At 38.3% G+C, this 13,161-nt stretch overlaps 1 protein-coding gene across 3 annotated transcripts in view; it reads left to right on the top strand.

Moving 5' to 3' along the window:
• Positions 1–13,161, top strand: part of NAALADL2 (N-acetylated alpha-linked acidic dipeptidase like 2) — a 935,367-nt gene that overhangs the window by 912,100 nt on the left and 10,106 nt on the right. The window lies entirely within an intron of this gene.

Genomic DNA, 13,161 nt, shown 5'->3' with positions numbered 1-13,161 from the left:
TACACAGGGGTCCAGACGGAGAAAGTCCTGAAGCCCTCCTGGGCACCAAAAGGCTTCTCCATTATTGGGCTTTCCTTATGTTTACCCTGAAAGGGGCGGACTAGAATGTGAGCCCTAAAGAAGTGACCGAACCCACAGGCTGGTATTGTAGAAGAAAGAAGGACTACCAACCACAGCCCTGCCTGACCACTAGGTGGCACTGCCAGTGGGGGGTCATCTTCCACAATTGCCCACTTCATTTTATGTGGATTCTTGCAACATGTTAACCCCTTAGGTTTAACAGTCTGTCCAACCTTGTATTTAGTTGTGACACTCTGGTTACCTTTTCCAGAACTGAAGAAGAGCTCTGTGATGCTTGAAAGCTTCTCTTCCACAAACAGAAGCTGGTCCAATAAAAGATATTACGTCACACACCTTATCTGTTGTACTAGTCTGGCAAATTCAGCAAAGGTTTGCTTGTATATTCTTATCTGCTCTGCACTTCTGGATTTGATTTGTTTTAGTAAGTGTGGTTAGCTAAATAGAGAATTAATTTAGCTGTAAGAACGTGTTTGAACTTTAGACAAATATAGCTACAATTATGGTAACAGCAGAGCGCATACTATTATTGTATCTCCCTTTGATAGATTCAGATTTCAATGTCAAGTGGTTGACAATGGGATCTCATTGTAATTTGCAATGTATTGATGTAGATTATCATTTGTACATGGCTGAATATTGTAGGAAAATGGGAAGAAACTAACTTTTATAAGCTTTTAAATTGGAGTGGTACGGTGGGGGTGAACTGCAGCGGATGTGCCATGTTTTCTTTCCTGTCTGAAGCTAGAAGAGACTTCCTGTGCTTGAAGTGCAAGTTTGATGGTAGTGCTGGAGGAGAAGATTCTTGGATTGGAAGAAAAAGTAGAGCTGCTCCTGAGGAGGAGAGGAGCTGAGGAATTCCTGGGCATCCAGGCTAAGGAATCACCAGTATTTCTGGTTCAAAGAAGAAAGGAGCTCAAGAATTTGGAGAAAGAGGAATTCAGAGAGGAGACCTAGCAGTTCGTAACCGCCAAAGGCAAGAGGTTACGGTGGCAATCTGCCTGGCTGGAGATAGATGAGGAGGGGCAGGCTTTGGCTACCAGAGAGAAGAGGACCAGGGGGAACTCCACACAGCTAGAAGTTTCCCATCAATACCAGGTCCTCTGTGTGGAAACTCTGGAAGATACCTACCAAGTATCAGCTGGTCCAAGGGAATGGAGATATGTAGGGGACACATCTGTGAATGGCAGCTTGGCCCAACCTGTAAGAAAATCACGCTTGTCCACAAACGATTCTCCAAATGTCCATGGAAGACAGATGATCCTTTTTGGGGATTCAGTACTCAGTAGAATCAAAACAACATTCTGCAAGAGATAGATGGACAACGGGGCAATGTGCTGCCTTCCTGGAGCCAAGACATGAGACATCACTCTGATTGAATAGGCTTTTGAAATCAACAGGAAAGGCTCTGTTGGTAATGATTCATATTAGCACTAATGACACTGCATTACCAGATATCTCCCAGATAGTAGATTACTTCGGGGAACTCTGAAGCATGCTGAGGAAGAAGTATGTCCAAGCAATCTCCTCTGAGATCTTTCCTGTCCCACAAGTAAAGGAAGACAGAAAGCAGAAGATTCTGGACGTGCAGCATTGACTAGGTAAGTGATTTAGGGTGGAAGGTTTCGCTTTTGTGAAACACTGGTCCACCTTCTATGGGGAGAGAGGGCGGTGTCGGTTGGATGGCTTCCATCTTCATAGAAGGGGTACTAATTGTCTCGGGGGCAGGCTGGCTAGAGTAGGCAGGAGGTAAAAAGAGGGATGATATGAGTACACCATTAGCATAAAATTGAGCTGTTGAGAACACAAAATTAATCAAGGAACCAATGGACACAAAGAAGAAATTCTTTAATTTCCTATACACCAATGCTCGGCGCTTGGGTAATAAACAAGAAATTGGAATTGCTCATTTATGAGCATAAATTTCATCTAGTTGGCATTACTTAAACCTGGTGGGATGATTCTCATTATCAGAAAGTTAAAACCAATGATTATAACCTATTTAAGAAGGATCAAGTGCACAAAATGGGAAGAGAATTAGCACTATATGCTAAAAATGGCATTACATGTTTCTGAGTCACTGCTAACTCATAAGAAAATGATTGTGAATGCTTATGGATCAATGTCCTAACAGATAATGCACAAGATGGGCTATTAGTTGCTGTCTGCTACAGACCGCCAAATCACACTAGGGAACAAGATGACTGATTCTTTGTGCACCTATCTATAATGTGAAGGCAAACATCTGTGTGATCAGGGGAAGATTCAATCTAAGTGACAAATGCTTGAGTTCTCATGCTGCCAATACTAAAACATGCTTGGAATTACTAAGTACACCTCTACCCTGATATAATGCAGTCCAATATAACGCGAATTCGGATATAACGCTGTAAAGCAGCACTCCGGGGAGACGGGCTGCTTTACCTCGTTATATCCGAATTCGTGTTACCGCAAGTGGTTCTTCTGTGCCCCCCCCTTACTTGCTGTGGCCCACTCCCACCCCAGCTCACCTCCTCTCTGCCTCCTCCCACGAGCGTGCTGCCGCTCCGCTTCTCCCCTCTCCCTCCCTCTCAGGCTTGCCGTGCCAAACAGCTGATTCACGGCAAGCCTTGGAGGGAGAGAGGGAAGGTGGGGAAGTGGAGTGGTGGCGGCATGCTCAGGGGAGGAGGCGGAGCGGAGGTGAGCTGGGACGGGACGGGGTGCGGGGAGGGCCGCAGCAAGTAACCGGGGTGGGCGCAGAGGAACCGCTCCCTGCCCCAGCTCACCTCCACTCCGCCTCCTCCCCTGAGCATGCCGCCGCCACTCTGCTTCTCCCACCGCCTCCCTTCCTTTCAGGCTTCCCATGCCAAACAGCTGATTGGCGCGGCAAGCCTGGAAGGGAGGGAGGCGGGGAGAAGCGGAGCAGCGGTGGCTATACTATAAGATGGTAAAATTTTTTGGTTCCCGAGGACTGCGTTATATCGGGGTAGAGGTGTATTATAGATGACAATTTCCTAACTCAAAAAATGTTGCATCCCAGCATGGGGGACTCCTATATTAGACTATGTCTTGACAGATAAAGAGCAATGAGGAACTGATCTAAAACTAAAAATGAATGGTAACTTAAGTAACCGTGAGCATGACTTGATCACATTTCAATGTGAAAACAGATTAAAATCCAGACCAGTGTTATATATAATTGCTGCTTTAAAAAATGCCAGTTACACAAAACTAAAAACAATTATGAGCCAGATTAGCTTGGAGGAAGAATTTCATTAGAAACATATGAATGCTAACTGGGAGTTATTTAAGAACACTTCACTGGATGTCCAAAAAGCCATAATCCCACAGTTGAGGAAGAAGCTCCTATTGGTTAACAACTGACCTGGTTTAAAGGGGAGATGAGGGCAGCTATAAAAATTAGTATAAAATAAATGGAAGAAAGGGGAAGTTGATAGTAGTGAATATGAGTACTTGTGGCACCTCAGAGACTAACCAATTTATTTGAGCGTAAGCTTTCGTGAGCTACACTGAATGCATCCGATGAAGTGAGCTGTAACTCACAAAAGCTTATGCTCAAAAAAATTGGTTAGTCTCTAAGGTGCCACAAGTACTCCTTTTCTTTTTGCGAATACAGACGAACACGGCTGTTACTCTGAAACCAGTAGTGAATATAAATCAGAAGCTAGAAATTTTAGAAGATTGATAAAGGAAGCAAAGGGACACAAGGAAAAATCTATGGCCACCAAAGTTAAAGACATTAAGAAACAACTATATTGGAAACAAAAATAATCTTAATAGTATTGGTCCATTACTATTGAGTTGAAAATGGTAGAATTATCACTAATAAGGCAGAAAAGGTAGACGTGTTCAGTGGAAGAGCTGGAAATCAAACCCAGGACACCTGACTCCCGGGGTGTGCTACTCTTAACTACTGGATGCTGCCTCCTACTTTTTGAATTCGAATTTTTTTTCCCACTGGGAATCACCATTTGTCTTACCTGTTTTCTAAATTCCTGCAGCAGCTGCTTAACATAAGGTGAGCACCATTCGGAAAACTTTCAGAGTTCACCCCCAGTCAGTTTCTTCAATGGGTAGCACAACAATTTTGAATCAGTATCCCAGGCTGAGACATCCTTGTAACAAAAAAGTTCCTTCATATTGTTCAACATGAACATATGCTGCTCTCATGTGCAATGTAATAGCACAAGATAAATCTACCAACGAGGAATGTACTCAGATTTATTGCTACTGGTAGAGGTAACTATATTTATATTTTAAATATCATTCGACAAATAACAGAAAGCATATTTGACACCTTGACTCACATGTTCCCAGCAAATAGCATATTTTAAGATACAGTTGTTAGTTTTAATTTTTAAACAATATGCCTCAATCACTCTCAAAGGTACAAATCCACTGTCCACGCACTTATGGAAAAATCCTATAGAATTTTTAAAGCAACCTATACATTTCTGTAGGAGGTATATCATTCTCTATTCTGTTCTAGAAGATGGTTTTAAAATTCTTTAGAAAAGATCTAATACTTTTTATGGGGTTTTACACTCATTTCTAGAGAAACCTATTTAATTAATATCTATAAAACCCTACAGGGAATCATGCCTAATACATTACATAGGACTGTTCTTTAACAGTGATAAGCATCCATTTGTGAGTCCTGAAGACCATTTGCCTTCCTGATACTTCCCTTTACATTCTGATTCTGCTGTACTGTACCTGAATCTGCACTACTGAAGTCAGTGGGCGTCATTCTGATTTCCTTTACCCCCACAGTAAATCAGGAACAACCCCACTGAGTTCAGTGGAAAAACCATGGGAGTGAGATCAAAATCAGGAGTTACTTTGATAAGAGCAGAACTGAATTCTAAAGAACAAATTGGAGTACTGTATAAAAATGTAGGGTTTTTTTTCTATACCAGGTATGCACCAATCTGTGTCTCACTTGATGTTCAGGGATTGCTGTGAGGATTATTTACCTGTAATTAACTTTTAAAAATTGGAATTTAATGTTACTCCCCTTATGAAAGCTTAAAAATGCTGCAGCTCTCAGGAAAGTTGTTGGCATTTCAATATTTATGGGAAAAACAGTACAATTTTAGATCCCAATGCAGCATTTTGTTCCATGTCGGTGGACCCCTACCCCTGCATAGAACTCCAGTGAAGTCCTTCTGTGCAGTACGAGGTGCAGAATTGGGGATACAGATGCGAATACAATTCATTGAATGTCCATCAGGGAGAACATTTCCTGCCAGTTGTTGCCAGGCTGGCTTGAAGAGGTATATCTTACTGGGCCCATAACTGAATCAGTGATTAACTGTCAGGAAATGCTGGAGGCCATTTTTGTTGTTATAAACCATGGAAATATAAAAATGTCAACGAAAAAAGCAATTACTATTTTATGTGCTGAAAGTTAAACTGTGTGGCTGCATGTTGTTATGGATACAGTCTTCTGTTTGAAATCTTTTCTAAGGAATTACAGATCAGTGTCTTATTAACAGAAAATCACGACTTACATTCTGTTCGTTTTATGATAGTAATTGTGCTATCTTTCTCTATGCACAAGGCTAGAATGATTTGTTATATACTTTAAAACATGTAAATGCTAGTCTTTTGTCATTAACAATTAAAGAAAGAATCATATGTCCAGCTTCCTTTTCTTTGATAAATGTAAGTAAAGCTGGCCAAACTTTTTCGGTGAAATAATAAAATTCACCCCAAAATGAAGTTTTAGAATGAATGAAACTATTCACGAATTGAAATTGAATTAAGCAAATAATTCATCCAAGAAAAATGAAACAGGTTTTTTTTTTTTCAAAAATGCTGAAATGGTTCATTTTGACATTGCCTAAATGAAACATTTGGACATTTCATTTCAAAAGGTTTCAGAGGAACAGCCGTGTTAGTCTGTTGAAGTGAGCTGTGGCTCACGAAAGCTCATGCTCAAATAAATTGGTTAGTCTCTAAGGTGCCACAAGTACTCCTTTTCATTTCAAAAGGTTTTTCAATGAAATATCAGGTCAAATTGACCTGAACAAAATTGGGTGGGGGAGTGTTTGTTTCAGTAAGAAGAACCAGAAAAATTCAGTTTCTGTTCAAAATGAATGATTTTTTTCTGGATATTCTGGTTTGTCCACCAAACTGAAAAAATCAGTTATTTGCTCAGCTTTAACCTGAAGGTCCAAATCCTCAACTCTGCTGAGCAGTCGAGATTTGACTTTTTATCTTGAGCTAACCACAGTGGATCTTATCCTGCTCTCTCTTTGACTAGGTTTATACCAATGAAACACCACTGTTTCATCAGTGTAGTTTGGCCTGATTACACTGGTGTAAGTAAATGGAAAATTTGGCCTTGGAAGTCAAATTCTGCCCTCATTTACATTCTTGCAATCCACTCAGTAGAATTTTGTGAGTCAAATCTGACCCTACAAGTTTTTATAATGGGGATAATGATACTTGCCTCCTTTGTAAAGCATGTTGAGATCTGTTCATGAAAAAGCACTATGTTAGAGCATGGTATTATTATTTATGCATAGAAGTGTTCATTACTTGTACTTGAATACAGTGTGGCTTTCCAGAGAGTATGGAGTATAGAGTATGTGATTAGTTTGTAAATGGACACATTTCAGCCACTAAGAATGCAGTATGGAAATAAATTGGAGAACAGGCCAAGAAGAGACAGGGAGGAAGTAAGAAAGGGGGGAAGGGCCTCTTACCTTTAATCAGCCTTGCAAATATTTCATGACAGTTTAGCAGCCCAAAAATAAAATCTTACTCATCCATCTTGATGAGAAAGCTAATTATATTCTTACCAGTCTATCAACAAAAATTATACACCCTGGAGCAGAATTTTGCAATATGCTGCTCTTTTGTCATCATCATGCCATTCGACAATACCATAATCATAACACTTCAGAATAAACTATTTGTAGGGTGAAAGGAAGAAAAGAAGAAAGAAGAGGAAAAGGACTGAGGTAGGAAATATAAGTGGGTGAGTAGAGGGGGAACCTTCATCTCCACCAGCCTATAAAATTTTCATAGATACAAGCTAGAATAACAATTTTTTAAAATCTCATGCAAATCTAGTGGTAGTGAATATATAGTGCTCTAGATCCTGTAATAAATCCAGACCCCGTGAATCTGAAAATCTCAGCATGTGAATATTTATTATAATAATTTATTTGTTTATGTAACACAGCAATGCATTAGGTATTTTACAAACATGAAAGTGGACAAGCTCCCTGCCTTTAAGGAAGGTGTATTCAGAACTGAAAATTTTCATGATGATGAGAGGGGAAATAAAAAAGAATGTCAGAAATCACTTGTAGGTTGTTGTTGTTTTTTCCAGAGCATAAGTACAAATCATTCAGAGATACATAAAATGAATTTGTGAGAGTATTGAAACAGCTCTAGTCATAGCACATTTGATTATATTTAGAACAGACGGAGATACTCATTGCCCTTTCCCATAAGTGATTTTAGTGTGATCCCACTGAGACAATGTGAACTCGACTCATGGGGGACCTTTTGCTTTCTGTCACATTCCAGTGATTTAGTAATTACTTTTGGTCTGCAAAATCCAAACCTGAACCCTTAAGATAGAAGATATATGTGAACAGCACAATAATTCACCTCATATGTTCACATATATCTCACATTACTTATGTACATGCTTGTCTCCCAAATAAAATAATCTCTTTCAGTGACAAATACAGTGGTAAATACAGTAATATACTTTTAACAGTCCAATTGCTTCAGTATAACTTCTAAAATAGTTTGGGGGTATATATTGGGCCCTATATTATGGTACAGTACATACAGCTTAATCTGTTTTGAAAGACATGACTTATTATCAAGTGTGATTTATCACTGAGAAATGTCCTGGCATGAGGTATAATGCCTGTTAATTTCAGTTATGTAAGGAGTGGCATTCCATACCCAGTTGTGATAATAAAAATCAACATTAGAATACAAAGTCATTATTTCCATCAGTGACAGGCATGCTTGCAGACATGGAAATGACTCATTGTAAGGACTATAGATGCCTTTCTTTTAAAATTCATTTCATATGCCCCTTTGCCTTAGTTTATTAAGACTGATTTGTCAGTTATATGAAGATGCTTTATCTCTTTCAGTAGTACTGTCTGGAGTTATTAATTAGGTGTCCTAGTTTGATGCTGTACTTTTCAGGTCACTGTGATGTGTCATTGAAACAGACCCATTAAGATGAGTGATGTGTGTTGTAATTTCATGAGTGTCATCAATAATGTATTATACTTTCCTTTTAGTAGTCTCTCTGTGTTTTGTGTGGGTCAGGCTGACTATATGAATTATATTTTTAAGATCAAAATAATTAAACATGAAGGAAGATATTTAAACGATTAGGCAACAGGGTGGAATTAATGTTGTTTTAAAAGTGTAGGCTACAAAAATGATTTCAGTTACAGAATGTTTTAGTGATTGAATTACATAGAGTAAACGTAGGTGTCTTGGGTATGGTTCTATGTATAGCAATTGGATATCAATATTAATGCATGCAAGTGAAATGAGTAGGTATTTTTCAAAGCAGTTGTAATTTTTAATTAAAACACTTTTTACTGACTGGAAAATACATGAAAATTCAAAAACTGAGAAACATTATAGCCATTTTTTCATTTAATGAAACTTGGAGATATAAAAATGAAATACTATTTGCTGACTCTTTGTAAAGGATTTATAAAGAGAGAATTCGTTATATGTAGCAAAAAACAGGTGGTATGGTTTGCAATGCAGAGATAAGTAATTGGAAAATATAAGATCCTGGTGAGAATCCATAGAAGAATTTTTTTAAAGATACTTCTAATGTTACTTGTTATGCTTTTAAAGTATTGTCATAAATCACAAAAAGCTTCCACCATACTGTGCAATAGATCAACTGTTCCTAAATTATATTATTATTGCAGAAGTTAAGATCTTCTTTTACATGATGATGAAAGCTCTCCTGTCTCTTACATTCACCAGGCAACTAAAAATGCCTCATTCTGTGTTGATTTGTACTCTGGTCAGTTAAGAGTATTTGTCTTAAATATAGGGCTCTCAAGCAATTAAAAAAATTAATTGTGATTAATTGCACTGTTAAACAATAATAGAATACCATTTATTTAAATATTTTTGGGTGTTTTCTACATTTTCAAATATATTGATTTCAGTTACAACACAGAGTGTTGTACAGTGCTCACTTTATATTTATTTTTATTACAAATATTTGCACTGTAAAAAACAAAAGAAAGAGTATATTTCAATTCACCTAATACAAATACTGTAGTGCAATCTCTTTATCATGAAAGTTGAACTTACAAATGTAGAATTATGTACAGAAAATAACTGCATTCAAAAATAAAACAATGTAAAACTTTAGAACGTACAAGTCCACTCAGTCCGACTTCTGCCAATTGCTCAGACAAACAAGTTTGGTTACAATTTGCAGGAGATAATGCTGCACACGTCTTGTTTACAGTGTCACCTGAAGTGAGAAAGGTGTTTGCATGGCATTGTTGTAGCTGGCATCACAAGATATTTACGTGCCAGATGCGCTAAAGATTCATATGTCCCTTCATGCTTCAGCCACCGTTCCAGAGGACATGCCTCCTTACTGGTGACGGGTTCTGCTTGATAACGATCCAAAGCAGAGCAGACTGGCACATGTTCATTTTCATCCTCTGAGTCAGATGCCACCAGCAGAAGGTTGATTTTATTTTTTGATGGTTCGGGTTCTGTAGTTTCCGCTTTGGAGTGTTGCTCCTTTAAGACATCTAAAAGCATACTCCACACTTCATCCCTCTCAGATTTTGGAAGGCACTTCAGATTCTTAAACCTTGGGTCAAGTGCTATAGCTATTCTTAGCAATCTCACATTGGTACCTTCTTTGCATTTTGTCAAATCTGCTGTGAAAGTATTCTTAAAACGAACATGTGCTGGGTCATCATCCGAGATTGCTATAACATGAAATATATGGCAGAATGTGGGTAAAACAGAACAGGAGACATACAAGTCTCCACCAAGGAGTTCAATCACAAATTTAATTAACGCATTATTTTTTTAACAAGCATCATCAGCATGGAAGCATGTCCTCTGGATTGGTGTCCGAAGCATGAAGGGGCATATGAATGTTTAGTATATCTGGCACGTAAATACTTTGCAATGCCAGCTACAAAAGTGCCATGCGAATGCCTGTTCTCACTTTCAGGTGACATTGTAAAGAAGAAGCAGTCAGCACTATCTCCCGTAAATGAAAACAAACTTGATTGTCTTAGCAATTGGCTGAACAAGAAGTAGGACTGAGTGGACTTGTAGGCTCTAAAGTTTTGCATTGTTTTGTTTTTGAGTGCAGTTATGGAGCAAAAAAGAATCTACCTTTGTAAGTTACACTTTCACGATAAAGAGATTGCACTACAGTACTTGTATGAGGTGAATTGAAAAATACTATTTCTTTTGTTTATAATTTTTATAGTGCACATATTTGTAATTAAAAATAATAATATAAAGTGATCACTGTACACTTTGCATTCTGTGTTGTAATAGAAATCAATATATTTGAAAATGTAGAAAAAATCTAAAATATTTAATAAATTTCAATTGGTATTCTATTGTTTAACAGTGTGATTAATCGTAATTAATTTTTTTAATCACAGTTAATTTTTTTGAGTTAATCGCATGAGTTAACTGTGATTAATCAACAGCCCTACTTAAATAGTAGCCTGTAACCAATCTGCCATTGGAATCACTGCAGCAGAGTGAAAATATGTTAAGATCCCAGTAGATGTTCATAAAGATAAACAATCTGTTTTATTCATGTGGCTTGTTTACAGTAAATTTTAATACTCGAGGTGGGTGTGGTAAAGATAGGTCCCTATATGCCTCAAAAATGTACTTTCTAATTGACCTCAAAATCTTGCCATCTTTAGGTTGCCATCTCTTCTCTGTGGGCCAGATCCGTGGCTGATGTAAATTTTCATAGCTCCATTGACTTCAGTTGACATATAAAGATTTACACAAGTTGAAGATCTGGTCCTATAGCTTTATCTAGGTACCTAAATCCAGATTACAGGGCTAAAGCTTTTAGGTACTTAGGATGAACTCCTGGCTCTACCGAAGTCGATGAGAACTCCCATTGACTTCAACAGTTTAAAATGTATCCCTTAATGCCATCATTATGTTTCATTGCTTGGCATAATTTAACCTTTTTTTTAAAAAAGCCATTGTTGAAATAATTTTAAATTATCAGTGTTATTTTCCTCTATTTCATGTAAAGGATGCTTTAGTGGGGAGAGAGCGTACAGTGAGCTGCTTCTTCCCACCTCACACGGTGCCAGACAGGACTGCAACATACCCATCAAGAAGGAAGGTGACTGGCTTCTGTGCTGGCCAGTGCCCACAGGGTTGTGTGGCTTGATGGTTTGAGAGTATGACCAGGCATTCAGTCTCCCCAGTATGTATGCTGTAGTATGTTGTGAACATTACATGAGGGGGGCATGCACATATCCTCTGAAAGAACTTGATCCTACTCCCTTTGAAGTCAATGCAGAAGCCTTGACTTCAGGGCAAGTAGGATCAAGCCCTCAAGGAGTAGTAAGATATGCTACATAACTCATTCTCCTGTGACTTCCCTGAGGGCATGACTGCTCTGGGACCCAGTGCAAGGCTGTCAGTGCTCCCTCAACTCACCTTAAAAAAAACCCACCTCTCTGGCTATCAGCATGCACTGATTTCACTCATTATACTACACAGTAGTCCTGTGACTACATGCAGCATAATCCAGTCACCTTGGAATTTATGGTACATCCTTTTCACATGTAACAGAAGCATGTTAAACAGATCTTTGAAGTGGGCACTGCACAGTTTTACTTATGCCGTTTCCCCTCCCACACACATGTTGATAATGATTATTTTTTGGGTGTAGCACTCAAAATATGCTAGGTGCTGTCCTGTTGGAGGATACCAAGATTATCAGGTTTCTGAGGGGTAGCCATGTTAGTCTGTATCAGCAAAAACAACGAGGAGTCCTTGTGGCACCTTAGAGACTAACAAATGTATTTGGGCATAAGCTTTCATGGGCTAGAACCAACTTCATCAGATGCATGGAGTGGAAAATACAGTAGTGGGTTCTAGCCCATGAAAGCTTATGCCCAGATAAATTTGTTAGTCTCTAAGGTGCCACAAGGACTCCTCATTGTTTTTACAAAGATTATAATTCCTACAGCACCATGCTAATTATTGTATGGGTATATAATACTCCCTGTAAGAGCAAATGAATTAGAAATAGGTAAGGCTAGTAAGAAATACATTTTAAAAGATCTGAGATGTTTCATGTACTTGGAAAATGTCACTCTTTATTTATATCATTTTGTTACACACTGCTATACACAAAACACTACTGAACAGAAGTGGCTGTTCTGAGTTGCCATTTATCCTGCCACTTCATTACCACTCCCTCTTGTAGACTGGTAATTAGAAGACTCTGATAGTAATCTGCAAAAGATACTCTTTTGTAGTCTTCTGTCTTCCAGGTCAGTATCCAGGGGAATTTTATTACTAATTTGGAGTTGCCATTGGGCCTGTCTTGTAATTAAGTTACTAATGTAGTGTCTCGGCTGTCCTGCTTTCTTTGTTACTTGTTTTCATGTTCATGCTATGGGATTTCTTCCTCCCTGTGTTTTTCTGGATAAAGTCCTGCATAGAATCACTTACGGCCTTTTTATCTGAAACTTTACACACTTTGGTTTGCAATCAAAGGAGTCACTAGGGTAGAGTTTTGTGATATTTACATGATTATGTAATTGGTATAATAATTACTGCATTTACTACTGCATTTAGATAACATTTATAGCCTGCTTTTAAAGACCTACAGAAGTCTCATGAAAACCACTGAACAGCTTTAATTTCAGTCTGCAATACCTTACACAGACAAAGTTCCCAAAGAAATCTGGTAGTAGGTTTGCCTGCAATAGCAACTTCAGGATTGGATTCTGTATAAATAATTCTGCTCATCTTTTATGTTGTCTGTATTTCTCTTTGGTTATTTCTTTTTTTAATTCCTAAGGATGTTGC

The sequence above is a fragment of the Caretta caretta genome, chromosome 9, assembly GCF_965140235.1.
Source record: "Caretta caretta isolate rCarCar2 chromosome 9, rCarCar1.hap1, whole genome shotgun sequence".
Taxonomy (NCBI): Eukaryota; Metazoa; Chordata; order Testudines; family Cheloniidae; genus Caretta; species Caretta caretta.
This window is presented reverse-complemented; position numbering and strand designations above follow the sequence as displayed.